At 46.7% G+C, this 21659-nt stretch overlaps 1 protein-coding gene and 1 long non-coding RNA gene across 2 annotated transcripts in view; one reads left to right on the forward strand and one right to left on the reverse strand.

The window, feature by feature from the left end:
* LOC119564619 overlaps positions 1-21659 on the reverse strand; it is a 234949-nt gene that overhangs the window by 187884 nt on the left and 25406 nt on the right. The gene's annotated exons all lie outside the window — the stretch shown is intronic.
* LOC102934153 (zinc finger protein 135) overlaps positions 1-21659 on the forward strand; it is a 190519-nt gene that overhangs the window by 23468 nt on the left and 145392 nt on the right. The window lies entirely within an intron of this gene.

Genomic DNA, 21659 nt, shown 5'->3' on the forward strand with positions numbered 1-21659 from the left:
GTTTGATAAGTCTCTGGTTGCTTCCAAATCACTGGAAGGTCCTCAGTCTCTTGGTTAGAATGCTCCCATTAGTATAAGTCCGTAGTCCAGAGGTTTGAGCATGAAAGAGGCTGGAGCAGGATAGAGACACAGTGGAGATGTTTCCAGGCCTCTTATAGCTTCTGCCATGTGGAGGGAAATCCATTGTTTCAAAGTCCTCTGCACAGCTAGAGGAAAATCACAGGTGAAAGATGGGAGCTTGGAGTCACATGAGCAAGTTCCCTGACCATGCCTGACTTTGCTCAGTCATTGCAGGACGCCATTACCTATACTTCAGAAGGAACATTCACAGAAAAGTCTGTTCAGTTTAGATGAGGTCTCCCATGGTCCATTGTGAGTTGTGTCCTTTTCATGGGCCACTCAATTTGAATAGTCCCTCCAAGATGTGCTGGCTAACTACCTTGTGGGCGTTACCCCAGAAGCAAACATTTGAAATCCCGGTTTAGAGCCAATACTTATAACTTCAAATACGAAAATGACACATACATCCAGATAGCATAATCAATCATAATCTTTTCATAGATGCCACATAGATGCCAAGACTTGTTGGAAATATATAACAGGGGTTGCAACAATGGTCTATATTGTCATATTTTAATCAGATAACATGAAAAGAATATTGTTGTGGTTTTTAGTGTAAAAGACCATCTATCATAGTGCTTGAGGAGTACATACTTGATAGTCGGTTGGTGACATCTAATTATAGAAAGATTAAAGGACTTGGCACCTGAAATTGCAAGCCCATTAGCAAGAATTGTTAATGAATCTGTAAACTCAGGAGTTGTACCGTATGATTGGAGAATTGCTAACATAGTTCCTATTTTTAAGAAAGGGAAAAAAAGTGATCCGGGTAGCTACAGGCCTGTTAGTTTGACATCTGTAGTATGCAAGGTCTTGGAAAAAATTTTGAAGGAGAAAGTAGTTAAGGACATTGAAGTCAATGGTAAATGGGACAAAATACAACATGGTTTTACAAAAGGTAGATCATGCCAAACCAATCTGATCTCTTTCTTTGAGAAAGTAACAGATTTTTTAGACAAAGGAAACGCAGTGGATCTAATTTACCTAGATTTCAGTAAGGCGTTTGATACCGTGCCACAGGGGGAATTGTTAGTTAAACTGGAAAGATGGGGATCAATATGAACATTGAAAGGTGGATACGGAATTGGTTAAAGGGGAGACTACAACAGATCCTACTGAAAGGTGAACTGTCAGGCTGGAGGGAGGTTACCAGTGGAGTTCCTCAAGGATCAGTTTTGGAACCAATCTTGTTTAATCTTTTTATTACTGACCTGGGCACAAAAAGTGGGAGTGTGCTAATAAAGTTTGCGGATGATACAAAGCTGGGAGGTATTGCCAATTTAGAGAAGGACCGGGATACCCTACAGGAGGATCTGGATGACCTTGTAAACTGGAGTAATAGTAATAGGATGAAATTTAATAGTGAGAAGTGTAAGGTTATGCATTTAGGGATTAATAACAAGAATTTTAGTTATAAACTGGGGACGCATCAATTAGAAGTAACGGAGGAGGAGAAGGACCTTGGAGTATTGGTTGACCATAGGATGACTATGAGCTGCCAATGTGATATGGCCGTGAAAAAAGCTAATGCGGTCTTGGGATGCATCAGGAGAGGTATTTCCAGTAGGGAAAAGGAGGTTTTAGTACCGTTATACAAGGCACTGGTGAGACCTCACCTGGAATACTGTGTACAGTTCTGGTCTCCCATGTTTAAGAAGGATGAATTCAAACTGGAACAGGTACAGAGAAGGTCTACTAGGATGATCCGAGGAATGGAAAACTTGTCTTATAAAAGGAGACTCAAGGAGCTTGGCTTGTTTAGCCTAACTAAAAGAAGGTTGAGGGGAGATATGATTGCTCTCTATAAATATATCAGAGGGATAAATACCGGAGAGGGAGAGGAATTATTTAAGCTCAGTACCAATGTGGACACAAGAACAAATGGCTATAAACTGGCCACCAGGAAGTTTAGACTTGAAATTAGACGAAGGTTTCTAACCATCAGAGGAGTGAAGTTTTGGAATAGCCTTCCAAGGGAAAAAGTGGGGGCAAAAGATCTATCTGGCTTTAAGATTAAACTCGATAAGTTTATGGAGGAGATGGTATGATGGGATAACATGATTTTGGTAATTAATTGATCTTTAAATATTCATGGTAAATAGGCCTAATGGCCTGTGATGGGATGGGATCTGAGTTATCCAGGAAAGAATTTTCTGTAGTATCTGGTTGGTGAATCTTGCCCATATGCTCAGGGATTAGCTGATTGCCATATTTGGGGTCAGGAAGGAATTTTCCTCCAGGGCAGATTGGAAGAGGCCCTGGAGGTTTTTCGCCTTCCTCTGTAGCATGGGGCACGGGTCACTTGCTGGAGTATTCTCTGCTCCTTGAAGTCTTTAAACCACAATTTGAGGACTTCAATAGCTCAGACATAGGTGAGGTTTTTCGCAGGAGTGGGTGGGTGAGATTCTGTGGCCTGCGTTGTGCAGGAGATGATCATAATGGTCCCTTCTGACCTTAGTATCTATGAATCTATGAATCTAAGAATGGCAATACTGGGTCAGACCAAAGATCGATCTAGCCCAGTATCCTGTCTTCCAACAGTGGCCAATGCCAGGTGCTTAAGAGGGAATGAACAGAACAGGGAATCACCAAGTGATCCATTCCCTGTCACACCCTCCCAGCCTCTGGCAAACAGAGGCTAGGGACACCATCCCTGCCCATCCTGGCTAACAGCCATTGATGGACCTATCCTCCATGAACTTCTCTAGTTCTTTTTTAACCCTAGTATAGTTTTCACCTTCTCAACATCCTCCGGCAAAGAGTTGACTGTGCGTTGTGTGAAGAAATACTTCCTTTTATTTGTCTTAAACCTGTTGCCTCTATCATGTCCCCCCACAGACAACTTGTTTGGGGGTTGTGCACTGGTTTGTAACACCACATCTGCGAGCCACTCCAGACAGCTTAACAACAGCCTTTCCTATGCATCTACACAGCTAAAACTCTTCCCCGGGCTCTCATCGTCTCCTTTCTCAGTTACCGCAAAATCTTTTCTCTGACCTTGACAAATGCAACCTTGCCCTGTTCATCTGCATTCAGAAGTAAAAAGCTACCTCCTTATCCTCTGACATGCATAGGCAACAACTCCATGGGTGCTCCGGGGCTGAAGCACCCATGGGGAAAAATTGGTGGATGCTCTGCACCCACCAGCAGCCAAGCTCCCTGCCCCCGCCACCCCAGCTCACCTCACCTCACCTCTGCCTCCTCCCCTGCGTGCGCCACGTCTCTGCTTCTCCTCCCAGTGCTTACCGCTGCAATACAGCTGTCTCATGGTGTAACAAGCTGTGAGAGGGAGGGGGGAGGAGCGGGAATGTGGCACGCTCAGGGGAGGAGGTGGGGAAGAGGCGGAGCAGGGTTGGGGATTTGGGGAAGGAGTCCAATGGGGCAGGGAGGGGGTGGAGTTAGGGGCAGGGGTGGAGTCAAGGTGGGGCCGGGGGGGGGGGGTCGAGCACCCATTGGTGCCAGGAGAAGTTGGCACCTATGCTGTCATGACCTTTGAGGAAAGGTTGAAGGAATTGGGCCTGTTTAGTGTTGAGAAAAGACTGAGGGGGGAACCTGAGAATAGTCTTCAAATATGGAAAGAGTTGTTACAAAGAGGGTGGATATCAATTGTTTTCCATGTTCACTGATGGTCGGAGAAGAAGTGATTGGCTTGATCTGCAGCAAGGGAAATTTAGGTTGGATATTAGGAAACAGTTTCTAACTATTAAAATAGATAAGGTTTTGGAATCCCTCTCACTGGAGGTTTTTAACAACACATTAGATAAACACCTGTCATGAATGGTATACTTATGTTTGATCCTGTCTCAGGGCAGGGGGATGGACTTGATAACCTCTTGAGGTCCTTTCCAGTCCTATATTTTATGATTATATGATCCATTATCTTAGCCCTTTGCTTTGACCATATCTCCTTTCTTTCTTTCTTTCTTTCTTAAAAAATATGTATGACTCAGCTTCCCCTCACATTTTGCTTTGTTACTCACTGAGTGTGAAGGAGTTAATTCCTTCTGTGGGACAGGGGAAGGAATGGCTATTGGAGAAAGGTAGGCCTCTCCAGGTTGGCATGGATTCACTATGAAGAAATGTCCATATATGAATGGAGCACCCTGGAGAGATAACGGAATACCGAACTACAGGGCATTGATTTGTAATGACTGTGAGCCAAGGCAAACAGACCATGGGAACACAGCAGGACTGCAACTTGGGACAGGGGGACTGGGCTTTAAGTTTGCTACTGCCCAAGGAGAAAGAAACAGAGATGAAATTGAGGAGTTTTTGGAAAAGCTGGGCAGATGACTTCACCAACACAAACATTAAGTTAAGTTTTGCTTTAACAGGCTAACCTGGGGATCCTTCAATCCTGTATTCTAGTTGTCTAATAAATGCCGGCTTGTTTTGAAAAAACTGTCAGGCTTTGCTGAAAATGCCTACTGGTTTCATCGCCTTCTAAAGAGGTGAAGTCACGACCAGGAGTCTGAAATCATTTGGATGAGAAATGAGAAAAACGGGTGCTGCCACCCGAAGGCCTGGAGCTGTTGGGCTTGCCCTGGGAGGACTCTGAGCCTACATGAAAGGGGACAGTCCCAGAGAGGCTATGTTTTATTTCTCTTAAGCAGGGTTTCCAATTTCCAAAGCTGACATGATGTCCCATGTGGAATGAGGAAAAGAGTCATGGGTCCCAGATCTCCAGGGATCTGAGCCATAGAATCATAGAATCATAGAATATCAGGGTTGGAAGGGACCTCAGGAGGTCATCTTGTCCAACCTCCTGCTCAAAGCAGGACCAATCCCCAATTAAATCATCCCAGCCAGGGCTTTGTCAAGCCTGACCTTAAAAACTTCTAAGGAAGGAGATTCCTTAGGTAACGCATTCCAGTGTTTCACCACCCTCTTAGTGAAAAAGTTTTTCCTAATATCCAACCTAAACCTCCCGAACTGCAACTTGAGACCATTACTCCTTGTTCTGTCATCAGCTACCACTGAGAACAGTCTAGATCCATCCTCTTTGGAACCCCCTTTCAGGTAGTTGAAAGCAGCTATCAAATCCCCCCTCATTCTTCTCTTCTGCAGACTAAACAATCCCAGTTCCCTCAGCCTCTCCTCATAAGTCATGTGTTCCAGACCCCTAATCATTTTTGTTGCCCTCCACTGGACTCTTTCCAATTTTTCCATATCTTTCTTGTAGTGTGGGGCCCAAAACTGGACACAGTACTCCAGATGAGGCCTCACCAATGTCGAATAGAGGGGAATGATCACGTCCCTCCATCTGCTGGCAATGCCCCTACATATATATCCCAAAATTCCATTGGCCTTCTTGGCAACAAGGGCACACTGTTGACACATATCCAGCTTCTCGTCCACTGTAACCCCTAGGTCCTTTTCTGCAGAACTGCTGCCGAGCCATTCGGTCCCTAGTCTGTAGCGGTGCATGGGATTCTTCCATCCTAAGTGCAGGACTCTGCACTTGTCCTTGTTGAACCTCATCAGATTTCTTTTGGCCCAATCCTCTAATTTGTCTAGGGCCCTCTGTATCCTATCCCTACCCTCCAGCATATCTACCTCTCCTCCCAGTTTAGTGTCATCTTCAAACTTGCTGAGGGTGCAATCCACACCATCCTCCAGATCATTTATGAAGATACTGAACAAAACCGGCCTGAGGACCAACCCTTGGGGCACTCCACTTGATACCGGCTGCCAACTAGACATGAAGCCATTGATCTCTACCCGTTGAGCCCGACAATCTAGCCAGCTTTCTATCCACCTTATAGTCCATTCATCCAGTGCATACTTCTTTAACTTCCTGGCAAGAATACTGTGGGAGACCGTGTCAAAAGCTTTGCTAAAGTCAAGGAACAACACGTCCACTGCTTTCCCTTCATCCACAGAGCCAGTTATCTCATCATAGAAGGCATTAGATTAGTCAGGCATGACTTGCCCTTGGTGAATCCATGCTGACTGTTCCTGATCACTTTCCTCTCCTCTAAGTGCTTCAGAATTGATTCTTTGAGGACCTGCTCCATGATTTTTCCAGAGACTGAGGTGAGGCTGACTGGCCTGTAGTTCCCTGGATCCTCCTTCTTCCCTTTTTTAAAGGTGGGCACTACATTAGCCTTTTTCCAGTCATCCGGGACTTCCCCCGATCGCCATGAGTTTTCAAAGACAATGGCCAATGGCTTGTCCAGCTTTTCCAAATAGTCCCGAACCACTTCTTTCTTCACAGAGGGCTGGCCACCTCCTCCCCATGCTGTGCTGCCCAGTGCAGTAGTCTGGGAGCTGACCTTGTTCGTGAAGACAGAGGCAAAAAAAGCATCGAGTACATTAGCTTTTTCCACATCCTCTGTCACTAGGTTGCCTCCCTCATTCAGTAAGGGGCCCACACTTTCCTTGGCTTTCTTCTTGTTGCTAACATACCTGAAGAAACCCTTCTTGGTACTCTTAACATCTCTTGCTAGCTGCAACTCCAGGTGTGATTTAGCCTTCCTGATTTCACTCCTACATGCCCGAGCAGTATTTTTATACTCTTCTTTCTCATTTGTCCAATCTTCCACGTCTTGTAAGCCTCTTTTTAGCGTTTAAGATCAGCAAGGATTTCACTGTTAAGCCAAGCTGGTCGCCTGCCATATTTACTATTCTTTCTACACATCGGGATGGTTTGTTCCTGTAACCACAATAAGGATTCTTTAAAATACAGCCAGCTCTCCTGGACTCCTTTCCTCCTCATGTTATTCTCCCAGGGGATCCTGCCCATCAGTTCCCTGAGGGAGTCAAAGTCTGCTTTTCTGAAGTCCAGGGTCCGTATTCTGCTGCTTTCCTTTCTTCCTTGTGTCAGGATCCTGAACTCGACCATCTCATGGTCACTGCCTCCCAGGTTCCCATCCACTTTTGCTTCCCCTACTAATTCTTCCCAGTTTGTGAGCAGCAGGTCAAGAAGAGCTCCGCCCCTTGTTGGTTCCTCCAGCACTTGCACCAAGAAATTGTCCCCTACATTTTCCAAAAACTTCCTGGATTGTCTGTGCACCGCTGTATTGCTCTCCCAGCAGATATCAGGGTGATTGAATTCGCCCATGAGAACCAGGGCATGCCATCTAGTAGCCTCTGCGAGTTTCCGGAAGAAAGCCTCGTCCACCTCATCCCCCCGGCCTTTTCCTTCCATGGGGAGGATGGACGAGAACACCACTTGAGCCTCATACTCCTTTATCCTCCTTCCCAGAGCCATGTAGTCTGCAGTGATCCGCTCAAGGTCATTCTTGGCAGTATCATTGGTGCCCACGTGGAAAAACAGGAAGGGGTAGCGGTCCGAGGGCTTGATGAGTCTCGGCAGTCTCTCCATCACATCGCGAATCTTAGCCCCTGGCAAGCAGCAGATTTCTCTGTTTTCCCGGTCAGGGCGGCAGATAGATGACTCAGGCCCCCTGAGGAGAGAGTCCCCGACCACCACCACCCACCTCCTTCTCTTGGGAGTGGTGGTCGTGGAACCCCCAACCTTAGGACAGTGCATTTCATGCCTTCCAATCGGCGGAGTCTCCTTCTGCTCCCTTCCCCCACATGTATCATCTGGGCCACTCCCCGCAATGGTACCTGTGGAGAGAACATGAAAACGGTTGCTTACCTGTATCTGCGCTGCTGGTACATGGACGCTCCCCTTTCTTCTTCTGGAGGTCACATGTTGCCAAATTTCTTCAACGTCCTCCTGTCCCCGCTGCGCAGCCTGCTCTGAATCTTCAGAACCTTGTGCCCGCAGTAGCATATCCTGACGTCTGTCCAGGAAATCTTCAGATTCTCTTATGCAAAGCAGGGTCGATCCCTGTTGCTCCAGACCTTGAACCTTCTCTTCCAATATGGAGACCAGCTTGCACTTTGTACAGACAAAGTCACTTCTGTCCCGTGGAAGAAAGACAAACATGGCACATCCAGTGCAGGTCACAACAGCTGAACGCTCCCCATCCATATTACCTTCCTATTAAGAGCTTCCTCAGGAGATGCAGTAATTACTCAGAGAAGCCGTCAGGGTGTAAGCCTCAGTGGGCTCACCCCAGGTGAACTCCCAGGCAAACTCCTGCTGTTCCCTGCTGCTCTGCTGTTCCCCACTGCTCAGCTGGTTCGCGGAGCACTGACTTTATTTAAACAGCCAGGCTCACCTGAAACAAAACACTCCCAACTCCCGCCCTTTTCAGCTAACCAATCAAGCACTCGCTCAAACTTTCAAGCTGCCCTCACTACAAACACTCCGATCCTCTCAACAAACACACACTCAGATACCCCGATACTCACCAACACAGATCCCAGGCAAACTCCTCCTGTTTGCTGCTCTGCTGTTCCCCGCTGCTCAGCTGGTTCGCCACCGCTCCAGCGTACCTACCTCTCCTCCCAGTTTAGTGTCATCTGCAAACATGCTGAGGGTGCAATCCACACCATCCTCCAGATCATTTATGAAGATATTGAACAAAACCGGCCCCAGGACCGACCCTTGGGGCACTCCACTTGATACCGGCTGCCAACTAGACATGGAGCCATTGATCACTACCCACTGAGCCCGACAATCTAGCCAACTTTCTATCCACCTTATCGTCCATTCATCCAGCCCATACTTCTTTAACTTCCTGGCAAGAATACTGTGGGAGACTGTGTCAAAAGCTTTGCTGAAGTCAAGGAACAACACGTCCACCGCTTTCCCCTCATCCACAGAGCCAGTTATCTCATCATAGAAGGCAATTAGATTAGTTAGGCATGACTTGCCCTTGGTGAATCCATGCTCACTGTTCCTGATCACTTTCTGTGATCTGAGGAAAGAGAGATGCTGAGAAGTGCCTTCACAGGTGAAGAATTATTAAAGTAATTCAAACACTGTCAGTGGCCAAAGCTGTGATACTCTACAAACACCTTAGGAGTTCTCTGAGTTCAGGGTTGTCCCCAGCAGGTGCCAGAACCTCAGGGCAGATCTCACTCATGGCTTTCTACCCACCCGGACTGACACCAGGGAGTAGCTTCCCCCCCATCCCACTGAGCGTTTGGATGGAATGTGGAGGCAGAATTGATCCCACTGAGTGTCTGGGTGGAATGTGGAGGCAGAATTGATCCCCTCCTTCCCACTCTGGGGAAAGTGTTTGAGGAAATTCAGCTCCTGATTTTTATTTTCCATCTCTCCAACACTTACTTTGGTTTGCTGTCCCTTTCTCCATCCCTCTGTCTGAGGTTTCTCTCTTTATGCCAGCAGGTGATGGGATAATGGGTAAGAACGAGGAGCAGAGTCCTCACCAGAAAGATGCTGAGCAAGTGGAAGCGCGTGGAGCATCATCATGAAGGTCCAAAGGGAATGTGTCCAGGAGCCATGAGCAGGGTAAAGCCTGTGACAGGCAGCACAGGCCAGAGAGGCAGCAGGGAAACAAACCACAGGAGAAAGTCGGTAAATCCATTAATTGTCAGGGAACTCAGAAGGACCTCAAGGAAATCACCACTCAGCAGAGAATCCTCAAGGGGAAGAGAAAAAATACAGGCAGTGAGTGTGGGAAAATCTTCAATTACTGCTCAGGCCTTATTAGACATGAGATAATCCACACAAAATGAGTGCTGTGAGTGTGGGAAAAGCTTCCCTGACAGATAAACCCTTATTCAACATCAGAGAATCCACACTGGGGAGAGACCTTATGGATGCTGTGAGTGTGGGAAAATATTCACTCAGAGCTCAGCCCTTATTACATATTAGAGACTTCACACAGGAGAGAGACCCTATGTATGCGCTGAGTGTGGGAAAAACTTCACTCAGAGCTTCACACTTATCTATCATCAGAGAATCTGTAAGGGAGACAAACACGATAAAAATCTTGTCTGGGGATGTCAAAAGACTTTTTATTAGTTAATACTTTTGCTAATTCCCACATAGTGACCTTTAAGGCTGTTTGCATGATTTGCTTCACCATCATCTCTCAACTCCCCCAGGTGAGTTGCCCACCTTTTCCTTTTGCAGCTCAACCTTCTATGGGGTTGATCCTGTGGTCCTTTCTGTCATCTCCATTGTCCTACAAGTCATGGAAATGTGTGTTCTTTACCAGTAATGTCTATCAGCTCCAGGTGGAGGAGATAGGGGTGACCTTAGGTAGCTACATTGGGATAGAATCTATCTGGGCCTCATCACTGTGGTTTTCATGGAGTTAGTGAGAATTAGCGATCATGATGTAAATACACAACTATTCTTTCAGTAAACAAATAGCCCATGTATAGTGGCCAGAGATATCTAGCATGTTTCCTCATGACCTGCCCTAAACTCCATCACTTTTCTTAGTCTAAACTAACCTGGAGCATCTCAATTATACTGTTCCTCCCACTGAAAAATTCCTCTTAGAGTCACCAAGGTCCCCTCTGGGGACAGATTGTCTCAGTTGCAGTTGTTCTCAAGTGGCCTTGTGTTGCGCAAAACAGCAGTTATTCTTTGTACCGTTATCCTCATTTAAAATACATTTGAATATAATGAAGATCAGGAACATGGGCACACACACACAGTGTCATTTCAGCCTCTGCAACAGTGGAAGGATAAGGGGTGACTCAGAGGGAGTCCCTGCTTCCCCATCACCGCAGAACGGTTACCTTCAGTCTGAGCCATGCACATTTTACCTTCTTCATATTCTACCCCTCCACCTTGGGAACGCCTCAGGAATGCTTGGGAATGCTGCTTTGATTTCTTTGATTTAAATCAGACTCATGGGGCAGGAGATGAAAGTGTCACAGATATGGAAGGGGAATTCAAATGGGTCAAAACACAGTGTGATCATTCAGGGTTTTAATCCCAGTCTCCATCTATTGACAAAGCCACTTATGGGAAGGTTGGCTGTGGGTTTTTCCCCTCCCTGCCCCCCATTATGATGATGCTAAAACTTTTGTAAGTAACACAACTCAAGAAACCCACTGAGTGAAGCAGGTTTAAATGGATCAGCAGAGAATGGGATGGGAGAATCTCTTGTCCTGATTCTCAGTCATCAGAAGTAACCTGCTTCGGAATTTCACTTCACTGAAAATTAAGGTGTCTTGTACCTCTCTCTGATCTGGGTTTTCTATCTTTCCTGAAGGCTGTTTGGTCATAGAACTGGATATTAATTTTGTTTCACAGAACGTACCTCAGATTTATTGGGGACTTTGAGACAAACGACCATTTGCTAATGTCATCATGTCTTAATTGCATTTTAGTTGCTCCTTGCCTTTCTTCTTGACATGGAGAAAGTTCAAATGCAGTTCAGTCAACAGGAGAGGACTTTCCAATCTACTGGACACGCTAACAAAGAAATAGTTGTGTTTTTAAATCTCCACTCAGAAATGACCAAGAGCATGCCCCACACTGTGCTACTAACTGAAGTAACTGCCTGCGATCACAGTGTTGTTCAGTTGTTTAGGTCAATATTGTCTCAGATGATCCACAGTAAGTGACTTGTGACAAGGCAAAATGTCCATGTTTGTGTTTCCCAAAGAATCTGTGATCCTGGCCCTACAGGAAATTACTCCTGAAGATATCCCCTAGCTAATCCTATAATCTGTGAAATGATTCAGAGTAACAGCCGTGTTACTCCGTATTCTCAAAAAGAAAAGTATGCATCCGATGAAGTGAGCTGTAGCTTACGAAAGCTTATGCTCAAATAAATTGGTTAGTCTCTAAGGTGCCACAAGTACTTCTTTTCTTTTTGCGAATCTGTGAAATGCTACTCTTAATGATACAGATGTGGAGAAACAGATACAATGTTTTTTGTGGGTGCATCTAATGTGTTTAAAATACGTTCAGTATTGAATGTAAGATAGCTGTAGGAAATAACTATTTTCAAATAGAAACCCCATCTCCAATAGCTTACAGAGAGTCAGACCCAGACTTGTATCTACTTCCTAATTTAGACTTGCGCCACCAAATGAAAGAAATAAACTGGACATGTTTGGGGAACCCGTTCCTCACTTACACTGCTGACATTCTGCAAGGTTTGGTAAAGGATTCTCCACCGGAGAAGTGCAAATTTACCCTAACCAAGACCAAGGATTTGGCAAGAACTTGAGTAGAAATAGTAGGCACATAGTTATTGGTTTTCACCCCAGAAAAGGAAGCTGTGGTGGACTATGGTCCAGGTAAAACTGTTTTTGGAATACCACTCCCTAGTTCAGTAGCACGGATTACAATCCCAAAGGATGCCACGGTTAGATTGGGAAGAATTGTCCTTTGCTATTTCAATCCCAAGTTTCACGAGGCAAAGAGAGAGAGTCCTTCACAGGACATTCCTTCCCCATGGAGCCCATGCCTGAGTGTGTAACAAGGACTTTCAGGCTTTAGAAATGATGGTGACCAGTCAGGCAATGAATGTGTTGGGCTCCAATTTCAGACCACAGGATACACGAATGCTGAGTCCTGATTCTCTGGGTTTGTGTCTGACGCGATGGCTACACAATAAAGCTGATGTTGGTGCAGTCACACCGATGTAGCTGCGCTGGTGCAGCACAGCTATTACAGATGCTCTCAGCCAATGGGAGAGATCTCTGCCGTCGGACTTGATTAGTCCAGGCCCCGCAAGCGGCGGTGGCTACGTTGGCAGGAGAAGCGCTCCCGCTGATGTAGCGCAATCTACACAGGGGGTTAGGGTGGTGTATGTATGTTGCTCAGTGGTGTGGATTTTTCACACCCGAGTAACGTAGTTATACCAATAAATTTCTTAAGTGTAGATCAGACGTCAGTTTTCTCTCATGTTTTATGTGTTAACATCACTTCTCCTCTACCTCCTCCTACTTTGAAAGATTAAAAAGAGTGAAAATAAGAGAGAGGTATTTTTCCTCATGATGCAAACATTCCCACCTAGGAGACCCCTTCCACCAACACACATGGCAGAAGATCCAGAGATATATGAACTCACAGAAGTGGGAGGCACCTACACTGGGACAAACCACAACTTGACCCAGGAGTTCAGTTGTTGGCAACGGGTTTTAAAAGAAAACTAACATATATGACAGGATTTTGTGATCTTTGAATATGTTATTGTTACCAATGAAAATAAAATTGTAGGTGAAAACAACGAGGAGTCTGGCTGCACCTTAAAGACTAACAGATTTGTTAGGGCATAAGCTTTAATGGGTAAAAAAACCCCACTTCTTCAGATGCTTCTGATGCATCTGTAGAAGTGGGTTTTTTACCCACAAAAGTTTATGCCCTAACAAATTTGTTAGTTTTTCAGGTGCCACCAGACTCCTTGTTGTTTTTGTGGATACAGACTAGCGTGGCTACCCCTCTGATTATAGCTGAAGTTATTGGTTAAAGAGTAAGAGACTAATTATGTGATCATTTGAATGAGAAGCAGATAGCCACTGTACCTCCACTGATTATTTCACTAACACTTTTAACACAAATAAAAAAACAGTAAATGAGATGTGTCCCTGCAATACCAATGCAAACTGCATACTTACCAGAGGTTCCTTGCCCCGCATCACACATGCCCGTGCTGGAGTGTTGCAACTGGATAAACTGCTCTGGGTTTATAAACAGCTCCTGGCTCGCCACGACAATGGATTCCCCCCACTCACCTGTCCCCCATTCTCATCCTCCTCTTCCTTATCCAAAACTTCCTCCCCAGGGTTGCCTGTGGTAGCCTGTGATTCCAACTCCTCTGATAGGTTTCAGAGTAGCAGCCGTCTTAGTCTGTGTTCGCAAAAAGAACAGGAGGACTTGTGGCACCTTAGAGACTAAGCAATTTATTTGAGCATAAGCTTTCGTGAGCTAGATTAGATTAGTCAAATTAGTCCATGCATCCGATGAAGTGAGCTGTAGCTCACGAAAGCTTATGCTCAAATAAAATGGTTAGTCTCTAACTCCTCTGATGTATCCCTGGGAGTCTTGGGGAAGGGGGTGTCACTGCAGAGGATAGCATGGAGCTCCTTGTAAAAGTAGCTTGTCTGCAGTGACTGCTTGCCTCCCTTGCCTTCTGGTATGCCTGCCACAACTCCCTGATGTTCATGCAGCACTACTGTGGGTCCCTCTTGTAGCCCTTCTCCTCCATGCCCCGAGCAATCTGCTTGTAGATGTCCACAGTTCTATGGCTTGATCAGACCTGTGCCTCTTCTCCCACAGGCCCAGGAGATCCACCACCTCCTCTGTCCTCCAGGCTGGACATGTTTGGAGCGTGTAGCCGGCATGCTCAGCTGGGCAGTTGCCAGGTGAGCGCTCCATGCTGAGCAAACAGGAAATGGAAATTCAAAAAAATTGCAGTCCTTCAAACAGGGGAGGGGCTTATTCCTGTGTACCTGGCTGCTGGGCAGCAGAGTTCAAAATGGTGACCAGAGCAGTCACAGTGGGGCATTGTGGGATACCTCCTGGAGGCCACTTCAGTTGACATAAGCAACGCAGTGTCTACTGTGGTGCTGCATCGACCTACCTATATCGACTTAAGCAGGACGCCTCTCATGAAGGTGGCGTTTTAAGTCAACGTAGTCGGCAAATGACATCAGCGGGAAAGACACTCTAGTGTAGTTGCAACATTACTAGGTTGACGTAAGCTGCCTTATGTCAACTTAACTCTGCAGACTGAGCCTGAGTGTCCCAGTTCTTTTGTTTGCAAAGCAAAGATGTCACATCGGTCAGGAGATGTCTCAATAATGGTAGCTTTTCTGTGAATTTGTTTCAAATAACTATTTGTATGGCTGCTGAGGCCCCTTTTCTTTTTGAGGAGGCCCCTGCTGTTAGAGCACAGCTCTTCAACCCTGAGGCCTGGTTATGGGAACTTCCTCAAAACTGGCCTTGTTTTTCTTTCATTTTTGAGATCTTTGGGGTTCACACATACACAATGTGAGTGGTTTGCAACAGCAGATATTTTAAGAAAGCTGCTGGGTTAAGCATCACTTTTCCAAACAGATACTGGCCAAAAGGCGGCCACACATCAACTGGAGTGGGATGTGTTGTCTGTATCCAAGGTGTACTTCACACTTGATTTACCAGGAGACCTTCCAGAAGGCATGGTAAGGTGTAACTGACAACCATAAAGATCATGGTAAAGGTGGACGTCCTTTGCCTTTCAGGGCATCAAGCCTTCCAAGAGAGACTGTTCCCCCTGGTGAAGGAAGTCATGACATCTACGTCAGCCTTGACTAGTTTTGTGCACCTAATAAAACACACTATCCTGACACACCGGGCCAGCTATACAATCACCTGTTTCCTTCAGTGCAGTTACAGCTCCTATTCCACTTGAATCCAAAAAGTGAGAGAGCTGCAGAATTCTAACCCCTTGTCAATTAAGTAAATTATGGTTCCTTTTTCTATTTTTTGGTCTTCATTAATATCCCAGACTTTCTAGTATTGTGTGTGTGCACGCGCACACTCCCCAAATCTAAATAGCCCTAAACCTCTGCCCTATTAAATCATTAAATGCACATTCCTCATCTGTGAAAGGGTTCAAAGAAACTAAGCTGTTGAACATAAATTGTTCATTGAGATCTTTAAAACTTCTACTTATAACAGGCTCAATAAGGTCTATCTTGGTGTTGCAGTGAGAAGGAAGCTTTAATTGGCTCTTAGGTTGTGGCTTAAAAGTAAGCAATAATTTGGTTTCAGTAATATTCAGTAATATATTAATACTCAGAAATATTCAATTAGCTCAAGATGGATTGCACTGGTTGGTTTCAATTCTCTGTTTTAGGATTTATAAGGGTGGATTTTCTGCTGTATTAATCTGATGATTTGGCTAAACTGCTGACCTGGTTCCAATGCAACATCATTGTTAATCCATTGATTTGACCCAAACTTGGTAACATTGTTGTTTAACCCTTAGTTAGCTGAGTGATGTTTATAGTAGTTTTGTCTTAGCGAGGTGTATTCGTGATTGTATTGGTTCGGTGTATGAAAGGGATATACACTCAAAAATCTTCCAATGAGCACCATGGGCTGCCACTCCTCCGCAGAGCCCTATTGGCTCACTCTCAGTTTAACCTCTGGTTCTCACAGGGGCGCAGTTGAGGTGGGCTGCAATCTAAGGGCCAGCTGAATCCTGTAGCACTCAAGGGAAAATAAACTCCCCCATGCAGGCTTTTTGGGAGTGTGTATGAGGGCCGTGTGGTTGCAGGAGGGATCACTGAACTGGGGGGTGTTTATGAGTGGGTGGAGCTTGCTAGGCATTCCAGGGCCCCCAACTGGCTCACCCTGGTAAGGGCCAGCTGAGGTTGTGGATCTGGTTTGAAGGGATCTAAAGGGAAGGGAAAAACTTCTCCTCTTGGTGGCCTGAGAATTCAGGCTACAATACTGAGCTTCACCCTAGCTTCTGGAAAAGGCATGGAGTACCCCCAGGCACTTCAGAAACATGCTCTTTCAACTCCACCCCAGTTGCACACCTCTTATGCTCCTCCAGCTCTGGGAACTAGCCCCAACAGCAGCAGCAGTAACCAGATGGGGGGCGGGGGGGGTGAAGGGGTGGTCTCAGCCCAAGCCTAAAAGCTGCTCCCTCCAAGAAAAGCAGGCCCTGGGTGAGCAGCAAACACTGAAGGTGGATTTCTTTCCGGCTCTGGGTAGAGCACCCCTTGTCCTGCTGCAGGAGAGAGCACTCAATAAGGAGCAGAAGCTCCAAACATTCCCCAAATCCTGCATCCCAGTCAGCAAATTCACTTAAAGGCAAAAGCAGAGGCAATAAGACAGAACTCCCACTTCCATGAATAGCTATCTAGGAGAAATAGCAACCAACTAAGATTTAGGGCCCGAGCGCTTTGCATAAGAACATTAGATCTCTCTTCCTCCAGACTGCGAGGCTAGTAGGCAGGTCAGAAAGTTGCCCCTTCAGTCCCACGCACTTAAAGGGCCCTTCCTAGGAAAGGCCAAAACCTGAAGAAAATAAGTAATGTCAAGAAGGTTCAAAAGAGATAATGTTTGAAGCTTGTGGGGAATGCAACAGGGGGAATGGATCCCTACTTGAGCAGGGACTTATACCCTGGATCCTCAGATTAAAAGTCTGGTGCTCTACAGACTGAGCTTGCCAGGCTCACAAGGAAAAGGAACAAGTTGGTGCAGAAGAAAAACTAATCAAGAAAAGGCGAGTCGGAAACAAAACAGGAAATCTGCTGCTCCCTCTATCTTTGCAGCCCAGCCTGCTCCTCCCTCCAGCCCCCTGAGGCATTTTGCTTTTTGTTTTCTGTTTATTAAAATATCAGATCCAGTCAAAAACATGGTTATACAAAGCAAAATGAAATCACAGACAGAAATTCTGTTGGAAATATCAAAAAAAAAAAGAAAAAGAAGAAGGAAAATGCAATCTCTAGCAATGCATGGTATCCGGGCCAACCCCCTAAGGTCCCTGTGTGCATAACAGAAACCTTAAGGAACCAATACAATGCCTGAATGTGATACCAATGCCTTAATTATTCACACTTATCCCTCAAAAGCTCAATTTTCCTCTGAAATTCACCCATCCAAACCCCATATTTGTCATACACCCTATCTGGGGCCCAGAGCACCTGAGCATAACACTCCAGCCAGGTGCAAACATCCTCCTCCCATACCATAGCTGTGTGGAAAAATATGGTCACTGTCTTCACCACAGGCTTGAAAAAGGGGATGGCAACTAATCCCGCCCACACCTGCTCTATGGGGGCTTTCTCCCCCAGCTTCTCCAAGAGCTGCTCGGACTCCTTGACTGAATGGAAACTAACATCAAATTCCCTACTGTCTGGCAGGTGAATCACTGACCCCAGCTGCCGAGGGATAAAGCCAAAGGAGCAGAGCAGCAAAATGCCCACTACAAAGTCCCACATGGGGCACCCACTTGAAACCCTTGTGTACCATAGCCAAACCACGTGCTGCTGCTGCTACAAGGAGACGGATGGCTGCAGTCCTGCAATCACCACTGCCAAAGACACTGTGGTTACTGAAAGAGAGGCTGCCGCTATGTAGGATTTCCTCTTGGCTGGCGGGGGACCCTCTGATGGGAACTCCACCACTGGCACCAGTCTGGAACTCTGCTCTGTTCTCCTGCCTTCCAGTTCAGCCATCTCAGGGCCCTGACCTCTAACAACACCTGCCGCTCGAGTGGCTTACCCTGCTTGGTCACCTGCAAGTGCCCCCAGTCTCATGTCAGGTCCAAGGACACTGCGGGGGTGACCAACAGGTATGGTGCTCACCACTGAGTCAGTGCTCTCCCCCATAAGGGGAGCTGGGTGAATGAGCCCAGACTGTTACTCCCCATCCTCTGGGGTCCCACCACTACCCCTACCTAAAAAGAGCTCAGTCCCCACAAGTGCCCCTAAGGCGGGGTGAGCAGCTCCTGGCGCTCCACTCCCAGCTCAACCAATTCCACTCTCTCCTCCTCCTCCAACACTAGGCTGGACCCAAGACTCCCAGGAACTGGCAACGCACAAATACCTTCTGCCTGGGAAAGGTACAGGCCTCCCCCAGGCACTGCAGACACATACTCCTCCTCCAACTCCACTCCTCTCGCAGACCTGTCACACTTCTCCAGATCCCGGTCAGCAGCCCCGACACCTGCACCCCTCTCCAACCGGGGGGCCTAAGACCCATCCTCCTCACGGCTCCCTCAAAGGAAACCCAAGCGCTGGGTGAGCACCAAACTCTGATGGTGAAATAATTTCAGGGTCTCCGCAGAAATCACATCGCTCGGCTGCAGGAGGAACCTGGTACATATCATAGAATCATAGAATATCAGGGTTGGAAAGGACCTCAGGAGGTCATCTAGTCCAACCCCCTACTCAAAGCAGGACCAATCCCCAATTAAATCATCCTAGCCAGGGCTTTGTCAAGCCTGACCTTAAAAACTTCTAAGGAAGGAGATTCCACCACCTCCCTAGGTAACGCATTCTAGTGTTTCACCACCCTCCTCGTGAATAAGTTTTTCCTAATAGCCAACCTAAACCTCCCCGACTGCAACTTGAGACCATTACTCCTTGTTCTGTCCTCAGCTACCACTGAGAACAGTCTAGATCCATCCTCTTTGGAACCACCTTTCAGGTAGTTGAAAGCAGCTATCAAATCCCCCCTCATTCTTCTCTTCCGCAGACTAAACAATCCCAGTTCCCCCAGTCTCTCCTCATAAGTCATGTGTTCCAGTCCCCTAATCATTTTTGTTGCCCTCCACTGGACTCTTTCCAATTTTTCCACATCCTTCTTGTAGTGTGGACACAGTACTCCAGATGAGGCCTCACCAATGTCGAATAGAGGGGAACGATCACGTCCCTCAATCTGCTGGCAATGCCCCTACTTATACATCCCAAAATGCCATTGGCCTTCTTGGCAACAAGGGCACACTGCTGACTCATATCCAGCTTCTTGTCCACTGTAACCCCTAGGTCCTTTTCTGCAGAACTGCTACTGAGCCATTCGGTCCCTAGTCTGTAGCAGTGCATTGGATTCTTCCGTCCTCAGTGCAGGACTGTGCACTTGTCCTTGTTGAACCTCATCAGATTTCTTTTGGCCCAATCCTCCAATTTGTCTAGGTCCCCCTGTATCCTATCCCTACCCTCCAGCGTATCTACCACTCCTCCCAGTTTAGTGTCATCTGCAAACTTGCTCAGGGTGCAATCCACACCATCTTCCAGATCATTTATGAAGATATTGAACAAAACCGGCCCGAGGACCAACCCTTGGGGCACTCCACTTGATACCGGCTGCCACTAGACATGGAGCCATTGATCACTACCCGTTGAGCCCGACAATCTAGCCAGCTTTCTATCCACCTTATAGTCCATTCATCCAGCCCATACTTCTTTAACTTGCTGACAAGAATACTGTGGGAGACCGTGTCAAAAGCTTTGCTAAAGTCAAGGAACAACACGTCCACTGCTTTCCCTTCATCCACAGAGCCAGTTATCTCATTAGAGAAGGCAGTTAGGTTAGTCAGGCATGACTTGCCCTTGGTGAATCCATGCTGACTGTTCCCGATCACTTTCCTCTCCTCTAAGTGCTTCAGAATTGATTCCTTGAGGACCTGCTCCATGATTTTTCCAGGGACTGAGGTGAGGCTGACTGGCCTGTAGTTCCCTGGATCCTCCTTCTTCCCTTTTTTAAAGATGGGCACTACATTAGCCTTTTTCCAGTCGTCCGGGACTTCCCCCGTTCGCCACGAGTTTTCAAAGATAATGGCCAATGGCTCTGCAATCACATCCGCCAACTCCTTTAGCACTCTTGGATGCAGCGCATCCAGCCCCATGGACTTGTGCTCATCCAGCTTTTCTAAATAGTCCCGAACCACTTCTTTCTCCACAGAGGGCTGATCACCTCCTCCCCATGTTGTTCTGCCCAGTGCAGTAGTCTGGGAGCTGACCTTGTTCGTGAAGACAGAGGCAAAAAAAAGCATTGAGTACATTAGCTTTTTCCACATCCTCTGTCACTAGGTTGCCTCCCTCCTTCAGTAAGGGGCCCACACTTTCCTTGACTTTCTTCTTGTTGCTAACATACCTGAAGAAACCCTTCTTGGTACTCTTAACATCTCTTGCTAGCTGCAACTCCAGGTGTGATTTGGCCTTCCTGATTTCACTCCTGCATGCTCGAGCAATATTTTTATACTCTTCTCTGGTCATTTGTCCAATCTTCCACTTCTTGTAAGCCTCTTTTTTGTGTTTAAGATCAGCAAGGATTTCACTGTTAAGCCAAGCTGGTCGCCTGCCATATTTACTATTCTTTCTACACATTGGGATGGTTTGTCCCTGTAACCTCAATAAGGATTCTTTAAAATACAGCCAGCTCTCCTGGACTCCTTTCCCCCTCATGTTATTCTCCCAGGGGATCCTGCCCATCAGTTCCCGGAGGGAGTCAAAGTCTGTTTTTCTGAAGTCCAGTGTCCGTATTCTGCTGCTCTCCTTTCTTCCCTGTGTCAGGATCCTGAACTCGACCATCTCATGGTCACTGCCTCCCAGGTTCCCATCCACTTTTGCTTCCCCTACTAATTCTTCCCGGTTTGTGAGCAGCAGGTCAAGAAGAGCTCTGCCCCTAGTTGGTTCCTCCAGCACTTGCACCAGGAAATTGTCCCCTACACTTTCCAAAAACTTCCTGGATTGTCTGTGCACCGCTGTATTGCTCTCCCAGCAGATATCAGGGTGATTGAAGTCTCCCATGAGAACCAGGGCCTGCGATCTAGTAACTTCCGTGAGTTGCCGGAAGAAAGCCTCGTCCACCTCATCCTGCTGGTCCGGTGGTCCATAGCAGACTCCCACCACCACCCTTGTTGCTCACACTTCTAAACTTAATCCAGAGACTCTCAGGCTTTTCTGCAGTTTCATACTTGAGCTCTGACAAGTCATACTGCTCCCTTACATACAATGCAACTCCCCCACCTTTTCTGCCCTGCCTGTCCTTCCTGAACAGTTTATATCCATCCATGACAGTACTCCAGTCATGTAAGTTATCCCACCAAGTCTCTGTTATTCCAATCACATCATAATTCCTTGACTGTGCCAGGACTTCCAGTTCTCCCTGCTTGTTTCCCAGGCTTCTTGCATTTGTGTATAGGCACTTGAGGTAACTCACTGATCGTCCCTCTTTTTCAGTACGAGGCAGGAGCCCTTCCCTCTCGCACTCTCCTGCTCGTGCATCCTCCCAGTATCCC

Source organism: Chelonia mydas, chromosome 28 (assembly GCF_015237465.2).
Source record: "Chelonia mydas isolate rCheMyd1 chromosome 28, rCheMyd1.pri.v2, whole genome shotgun sequence".
In the NCBI taxonomy this organism is placed as follows: Eukaryota; Metazoa; Chordata; order Testudines; family Cheloniidae; genus Chelonia; species Chelonia mydas.